Below are 8,883 nucleotides of genomic sequence, written 5' to 3'. Positions count from 1 at the left end.
ACGAGCTTGCAGGTTTCTCTACTCAGTATATATATATATATATATATATATATATATATATATATATATATATATATATATATATATATATATATATATATATATATATCCGTTTGGCTTTGGTCTCTTGAGAAGTAGCGGCTTCGAGCGAAGAGTGACCCCTGGTGGGCGCTGTCATCGAAGCGCACGCTGCCTAACAGCTTGGCAGGAGGAGTCTACAGCCGCAGCCAACTCGCTGCTGCCGCACAGCCGTCGAACGCTGCAGAGGACCTGCTCACGCATACATCAGCGTCATACCGGCGGTGACAGCGGTCTTCCGGGTCTTCCTCTCGCTTCTCTCGGATGCTCGATTCGTCCCATGCCGAACAAGCGGAGCGTGGTGGGTTCGGCGGTAGCGGAAAGTCCCGCCAAGCGCTTCCGACCGACGCCGCAGCAACGACAACTGTGTTTGTGGATCACTCATTCATCGGGGAAAGAACAGCCATCAGGGGTACAGGGGAGGGAGTAACATCGAAGCGTCCATGAGCGCTGCGCACGGTGACAACGTCCTCTTAGCCCCCCTCATCCCCCCCCCCCCCCCACACACACACAGCGCCGTCTGATTTCGACGAGCACCCGTCGTTCGCCTTCGTTTCCGCCGAGAGAGCGTCGCTCTATTTAGCCTCGCCTTGTTTTTGGCTACCGCGTTTGCAAGCAGAATAAAAAGGCTGCGCAACCTGGCCGACGGTTTTCAGACTCTCGATCGTTGCACCGATAGGCATCTTTACTGAACGTTCTGGAGCAGCAACATGGGACGGACCAGCGTAAGTGCGAACTGTTCCGGACGACCATTACTGATCGAGACCCGCACTGCACCCATGACATGTTCCTGGCACCCTGAGCATGAATTGCACCTGTGTCACCGCCCTTTCAATTGTCTATCCGCTCTCAGACCTCCCTCCACGCACTTCCCGAACCACCGGTGTCACCAAGATCGCAGCGCTCAGCACCATTAGCATTTCTCTCTCTCTCTTTTCTTCCTTTTTTTGCAGAGAGTGTGAAGCTACTGTAATATATCCCGTGTCGAAGTTTAACGGCAGCTTAACGGCAGTTTAACGTCTCAATTTTCTTGTCACCATGCATGAAGGAATGGCACTAAGCGTGCACCACCATACCTCCACCGCACTAATGTTTCACGCAGATCTTGCATCCCTTTTATAAAACAAACCGTTTTCGCGAATCCTCCCGGACTTCGCTGATCGCCTGGCTATCTTGCCGAATAGCTCTACACATGAGGCATATATATAACGATTATGCCTCTGTTACCAACAAAATTACGCAGTGAACATTAAACGGTGCCTAAATATCCTTACTGCAACAAGTATGCCCCTTAAAGCGCATAATTTCTTTACGAAAACGAAGTTATGCATTCTTACTGCCTGTGCTTTCAGAATTCGCGCGTCTCTTCGGTCTTGCCCTGCGAGCTGGTTGAAAGAAAATACATTTTACGTAGCTGACACTGACGGTCGGCAAAAAGGCAAAAGTCCACAAGCCATAATTAAGGCATGCAGATACCCGTCCGTATCACCCAGGGAAAAGCAAACAAAACAGCTGTGTAATACATCTGATTGAAATGGAGAGATATTCGACGTGTTGATGCGCAGCTTACTTCAGGTTGCCGTGGCGCTTCAGTTGTTTGACAGTGGCACCTCAATCCACAATACAAGGTACGATGACACAGCTAAAAGGTACAGTCAATCACAAAACTTTACAGACCACTGGACCTCAGAAAACGTTCAATTTCCGACCAGCCTGTAACAGTAGCCAGTAAAACTGAACATCACAATGTTGTTCACATATGCTAGTAGAGGGTGTAAATGCGAATACTAGGCTGCGTTGTGACGCTGCGCAGATTTTCAAACTTTTCTCAGATTTTGTGTTCCATCATATTTTCTGGTTGACTGTATTTCTGGCGCAAAAGAAAAACCTTTCGGAATGCTCTCTAACACAAATTCAGCGCACTTAGTCCCGTTTTTAGTTGTGCTAGGAAGCTGGGAAACGTGTCTAATGTGTTTTAACGCTTTCGAGTACTTCCATAAATAACTTACTGCAAAGTCCGTAATCCTTCCATACACTTCAAACATTATTTGCACATCACAAATAACTTGCCCTTATATTGATAGAAATCGGGGAATACTTCTACGCACATCATATGATATTACGCTTGAAAATGGGGAGAAAGCGATTAGTCAGCAATTATCTGCAAGGACTTTAATTAAAGCACCAAGTTTACTGTGGATGCACATCACTCTTTGCACGTTCCCAAATTCTGTGAAACATGAACTCGATGCCGCATTTAATTCAGGAGACTGGGAAACATTGAGTATAATCGATGCATAACGCTTTCGAAAACTTGCATGAGTAATATTTCTGCACAGCCTGTAGTTAATTGACACTCGCAAAGCGGTTCCCCACATCACCGATAACATGTCCCCTGTTCCCTTGAAATATAAACATTGCGCCACATTGAACTTTCTTTCATTACACAGGAAACTTTGTGTGCTGTTTACAAAACACTCTCTGGATGTTCTCGAATGCCCATGTGATTCATTTTCTACAAAAGTTGCAATTAGATTTTACAGCTTATACTTGGAACAAACGTTGTCCATAATATCACTTGGTGTCACGTTTAGTTCATTAAACATATCGGCCGAACAAATACGCACTTGAGGCGATTACGCCTCTAAAGAGGAAGAAAATTAGTATTTCTTAAATATTTCCCAAGCCCTTAATTAGCTGACACACTAGGCCTTCGGTGCCCGACCTCTCAATGCCTTCCAGCCTCTCCATATATGAAGACGTTAGCGCATTTGTTTCTCCCAGGACATTGGGGAACTTTGTAAGCGTGTCGTATAACACCTCTGAACAGGCAGTAAGCGTTTATAAAACTTTACTGAGCACCTACAATTAACGCCAGCACTGCAACCTCTGCCCGCACATCCCTCCTATAGCATCGCTCCTAGCACATTGACCGTCTGTGCTAGAACCTTTCGCAATGACATGGGCCGCTGGGCCGCTGCATCCCACGCATCTGCATCACTTTTTGAAACCTCCGTTGAGATCAGCGCTCCTCTCAGGGCGAGTACTGCAGTCGTAAGGTTGGGGCGCCCGCGTTAGGCAGCCTCCGTACAGCCTGACCTCATTTGTCAAAACGCCCTGAGCACGCTGAGCGCAGCAACGTGTACGAGGAAGGAAGAGGAACTCTAGGAGCTGCTTGTGGAAGAAAGTGCTCGGCTTCTCCGAGAAGGCCATGAAATAAGAACGCGATATCTTACTGTAGATTGATGCAGTCTTAAATTTTACGCGCCGCAATCATATGCTGTAGCTCCTACAAATTTTTGTTTAGGTGACGGAGCCTAATGTCAAAAAATTTACATGGGCTCAAACACAGTGTTGGAGAACTCGATTAACTTTTACCGTCTTAAGTGCTTTAAAGGGCGAATTAACAAGAAAATATGTTAGGCTATTTTAGTCATTCACACTTCAAAAATACAAAAAAAATTCTGCTCTTACCACGAGACGACGCTCAGAGAGCCACAAAAGACGCAAAGACCATATAACGGCCATGGCGCCACCGCCTTCAAGTTACCGCATCAGCTCGCCATGACGTCATAGATTTTTACGCCACTTGCTCGGGCAAATAGTCATATTTTCATCGCTAAAAATGGAATACATTGTTTTTTTTAAGCAACCAAGAACTCAAGTTTGGAAGTTTCGAGAAGTTTCATTGAGCCACGGCAGCACAAATGACCGAAAATACTTTGAAATCCGTAACGTCCACGCTGACATGCCTGCTCTATGGTTTCGGTGAATAATTAAGAAAAAAAACAACTTTGACCTTCACTCTCTCTTCAAATAACTAGCATATTACCATGATATTAACGAAAATAGAGTTCTTAAGGAATATTCCATCAAAGTAAAGGGATTTAGGTGTTTCTCTTCAGTGTGCATTTAACTTGCACACAATGCTCAGCACACGCTTTTATTTATGTGTTGTTTTTTATGCGAAGCATATTACGAGAGCTCAACCCAGCTCCTCAGGCGCGGCGGTGTCGCCTTCAATACCACGTGACACCGTGACGTCACGACAGAGGAGAAGCGGGGCTCCAACTCGCGCCGTCGCTCGCGGTGCCGCGGCGGTATATAAGCAGCTGCGCTTGCCTCTGCTAGACACTCACGAGGTGAGATGCCTCCTGGAGACAGAGCTGCTCGTTGGAATTAAATTATGGGGTTTTACGTGCCAAAACCACTTTCTGATTATGAGGCACGCCGTAGTGGAGGACTCCGGAAATTTCGACTACCTGGGGTTCTTTAACGTGCACCTAAATCTAAGTACACGGGTGTTTTCGCATTTCGCCCCCATCGAAATGCGGCCACCGTGGCCGGGATTCGATCCCGCGACCTCGTGCTCAGCAGCCTAACACCATAGCCACTGAGCAACCACGGCGGGTCTGCTCGTTGGAATGAGAAGCGAAAGTTGCGGCATGCTACAGAGACTGTTTCTAGGAGGCTTTGCTACGGCGCAGCGACTACGCGCCCCGCATCGGACGCGGTGAGCGTCGAACAACGCAGCGTTCGACGCGACAACGAAATGTGCGCCTGAGCAAGCGCCGCACGCCTGAGCCGACGCCGACGACACCGGCTTTTCTGCGACACGAGCTCCTTAACGCTGTCGCTTTGAAATAAAGGCTAGTATGCTTCGCATCCTGGGCTTAACCTTAGCTAAGCCACAGCCAGTTTTTTATCCTGCTTGCAGTACAACGCGGGCGCAATGTCCGGGAGTCATACCCTCGACCTCGTGCTCTGCAGCAGCCTGCACATTTTCAAAAGGCATGCTTTCTTAGGAGGAAAACTCGTCGAAGGTTCACTTTCCCCCGCCTCGACACACATTCTTCCATCGTCACCAGTGCCAAACACGCGTTTTCTCAGAGAATTCGCCGAAGGATATGAAATCGTTCGTTTGTAGGTCAGTAATTCCGCGTTAAAGAACTCGTCGCTTCTACGTGTGTCACTTCAGTCGCAGCTCCCACATATGTGAAGCACGACCTCAAAACCTGCTTCTGTACACACCTGCGTAATAAAGCGTCGTTTATGGAACCGATCTCAAGGCGATTTCGCGATGTGTGGCGGAATCGTCGGTGGAGAATAATTATCGCCTCACATCTCGATGGCGTGATGGCCAAGGCGGCGGCGACCAAAGGGACCGCTCGGCACGCGTTACCGCCACAATGCTTCCGCTCCCTCTGCTTCTTGACGCGTTCGAGCTCCGCGCGTTATCTCGCGAATGCATTGGACGCCCTCCATCAATAAACGGTGCTTTTCAACGACAGAGACTTGCACGACACAAGTCCGCGACCGCATTATCGAAAGCAAGCTTACGCCTGCGACTCGTGCACCATCTCATCCCACTTTCCGACATATAAAACGGAATAAAGAGAAAGAGTATCGTGCTTAGTGCTATGCAATTTGTAAATTCGAATTATATTTATGTGTGTATGTAAAGCTTCGATATAGGATGCATAACGATGAATCAAGGTGACAACGTCAATTATGAACTTAAACACCGACATCTGCTTGCTGCGCTATAGTTACCGTGATACCATGTTAACATGTGCGAGCACTCGAACGCGCGCGTGACTTCTGGCCATGCATTCAGAGGCACTCAAATATTCCAGTGACTTTGAAGAACCGCAGCCGCCCTCTCGCAGCTTTTCGCATTGTTGACGTCTGAGACCGGAGACCCAGTACCCCGTTCTTCGTGAACGATGCACTGCATTGTCCTCTGGGTGCTATTTCCCCATCATTAGGTTGTAAACCAGATCCAGCCCTGATCACATTACCTGCCTTTTCCACCTCTTTCCTTAACTCCTTCTCCCTTGTCTCGCCTACTCAACCCCCTACCATCAGCCCCCCCCCCCCCCGAAAAGAAAAAAAGTAAACAAAAAATAATGGAGGGAGAGAAAGAGCACCGTCATCGAATCTACAGAGATAAATTTAGCAGGCCGTAACTCGGTCGCATTGGCAAAGGTTCTCTTATGTGCGCATACTGTCTGCAACTGGTCACTGCCGCGGCGATTGTCTCCTCATCGCACTGATCGCAATCATGGGTGCAGTGCCTCTTTTCTCCCTGAAGCTTCATGGAACATTGGATACAACGGCGCGTTTTGAGGACAGTACACAGAAAAAATGCATGGAGGACAGTCGCCGAACCTCAACTGAGCTTTACTGCAGAAAAAAATTACACGTGCCGCAGTTGCTGCTCAGAAACATTGAAAATAACATTGCCAGATCACACATTGTCAGCGCAAAAGCAGGTCATCATGTCTCACTCCACTACTGAATGTCCTGACCTGCGCAAGATTAAAGACACGTTTCTAAGCCATGCAATAACACCATTTTACGCTATTAATGCACGTGGTCTTCCGACCTTATTGCTCAAATATATCTCTTCTTTCTTTGTCAAATTAAGTGACGTGGTGCTACTACAACCCTCCCCTTGCTTGCTCATGCAAGGAAGTTGCATTAGCACCGCGTCACTTAATTTGACAAGGAAAGAAGAGATATTTGCGCAATAGGTTTCCAAGTCCGCGTGCATCAAGAGGTTAAGATCGTGTTATGGCGTGGCTTCGAAACGTGTCTTAATCTTGCGCAGGTCAGGTCATTCAGTAGTGAAGTGAGACATGATGACCTGCTTTTGCACTGACAATGTTCGCTCTGGCAATATTATTTCTAGTGCTTATGAGCAGCAACTGCGGTTCGTGTAATTTTTTTTCCTTGAAGTTCGGCGACTGTCCTGTGTGCATTCTTTGTGTCCCGTCCTCAAAACGCGCCGCTGTAACCACGTAACCATCAAGCCAGCAGCGAACTAACCCGCCTAAATCGCTTGCTTCCTGAAACTCTCGCTGCCCCTCGATTCCCTCTTTTGGGGAGAAATAAGTGGGATTTTGTTACTGAGAAGATTAGTCTGTCTCCTTCCCTACGGCTTTGCGGGTTTATCTCGAAAGAGCGAACACTTCTGTTTATCTTCTTTCCTTACGTTGGTTTAAGTTTATATTCATGACGAGGGGAGAGGGGTATATATGAGTTAAATACAAGTACTTTTATTTAGGACATCATGCGCAGTATAATGTTATTGTCTTTTTCTTTTGCAACGCAATCTAAAAATATAGCCATAACTGCAAGCGTATAGCTTGCTGCTCATGTTCGACTTTCGAGTGGCGGCCCCCTTATAACTATGGCTGAACGTTAGGCCCTCAAGCCGCAGTCACCGGAAATAACCACGTTGTTACTTTTCTTTTGCAGTTTCTTTGGTTGCTGCTGCTAGTGGCTTCTGCAACAGGCAGCTATCGAAGCTACGGGCACTACGGATACGGTTACCCCTTTCCTTACTACGGCCTCGGATATGGGAGGTACGGCCTCGGGGGATATGGCCTCGGCTACGGTCTGGGAGGCTACGGACTCGGGGGCTACGGGCTCGGACATGGCTACGGTTTTCCCAAGATATGGGGCTGACAAAAAGGCGAAGAGAGGCCGCCCTGCATAAAAACAAAAAAATCTCCAGGAAGACAGTAAAGAAGAGGCTCACATTTTTTTCAAGTGGCACGTAGCGTGAGGTGAGCTGCTCCTCATCGTTACTTGGAGCGCGAGGGAATTTTCAGACTTTTGAACAAAGCATATCTAGCTAAATACGGTGGTTTTGACGTGAAATTGGCCTTATTTTTTTTCTATTAAGCAACACATCTTTGGTTCGTGCGCACTGAAATGTCCAGGTCCGCCAAGTACAACTTAAGTTGGTTGGCCAATAGATGGTAAGACGCTACGAATCGTCCCTTAATCTATCGCATGCTCCTATGAAGGACTGAATACCTATGCTTGATTAGCATACAGAACGACCAGAATTTTTATAGGATTTCCTTCAGGTTTCTTATGCTTTCCGAACACCTTTCCCTGCACATTGCGACATCGAACATTAACGGTAAGTGAAAGGAGAATGAGAGTTGTCACTATGCTTTTCTAGCAACACGACATTCATTACATCTACATGCGTCTAGCTGGCATGGTGTCTCTAGGCATCGCTGTTAACTTAATGAGTAGTCTTTTCACAGTCAGTCATCGCATTTTAATGAAATTAGTTTAGAAGAAACCGTTCCAACAAAATAGCTTTTAGCGCGCACATACCAACCAATGGCCTCTTTCATGACGCTTCTCAATGGGGTGACGACTTGACGTCAAAACAGTCAAGAATGCCTAATCCAGTTGGTGTTTAATTTAATCTTAAATGTTGGCACTTCCTATGTCTTTTGTAGGTCCATCCATCAAGGTCCCAGGGGGCACTTGTTCAAACCGCGGAGAGACCCGCCAAGAATGTCATCGCCTATGAAATCAACGTCGCAGATTGCTAGTCAATAAAAGAAGGGAACGCTTTCCATGTGCTCTGGACACATGACTCGGAGCAGCAAAGAGAAACTGAAAGTATTGACAAGCCCTTCTCGCAGAATGAACACCGTGTATCTTAGGAGAGAGAGAGAATAAACATTTTTATTGGGTGAATGCAGCTTTGGAGGTGTATCTAAGGAGGATTCTTGCTATACATTAAATAGATTTCTGTGCCAACACAGCGCTTCATAATCTGCCCTTACCCATGATGTGTTTTTCTTGTGTATTCTATGAAGCGTATCATAATATCCTTCCAAATCATATATCCTCACCCACCTTTAAAAGCTGCTACAACCATCGTGGCTCATCGGTTAACATGCTAGTGCGATGTCGGTACTAGCATGTTAACTAGCCATTGCGCGTGACCTCGCTGTAGCAACATACATTGCAGTCGACGCTCTAAGAGTG

At 46.9% G+C, this 8,883-nt stretch overlaps 1 long non-coding RNA gene across 1 annotated transcript; it reads left to right on the top strand.

Annotated features, from left to right (window-relative positions):
* Window positions 1-721: 721 nt before the first annotated feature.
* On the top strand, window positions 722-8,456 carry LOC135919828 (uncharacterized). The gene is made up of 3 exons (XR_010570067.2): window positions 722-803; window positions 7,342-7,652; window positions 8,346-8,456. It is a non-coding gene; the product is annotated as an uncharacterized lncRNA (long non-coding RNA).
* Window positions 8,457-8,883: the final 427 nt, after the last annotated feature.

The sequence above is a fragment of the Dermacentor albipictus genome, chromosome 4 (assembly GCF_038994185.2).
Source record: "Dermacentor albipictus isolate Rhodes 1998 colony chromosome 4, USDA_Dalb.pri_finalv2, whole genome shotgun sequence".
Lineage (NCBI taxonomy): Eukaryota > Metazoa > Arthropoda > Arachnida > Ixodida > Ixodidae > Dermacentor > Dermacentor albipictus.
This window is presented reverse-complemented; position numbering and strand designations above follow the sequence as displayed.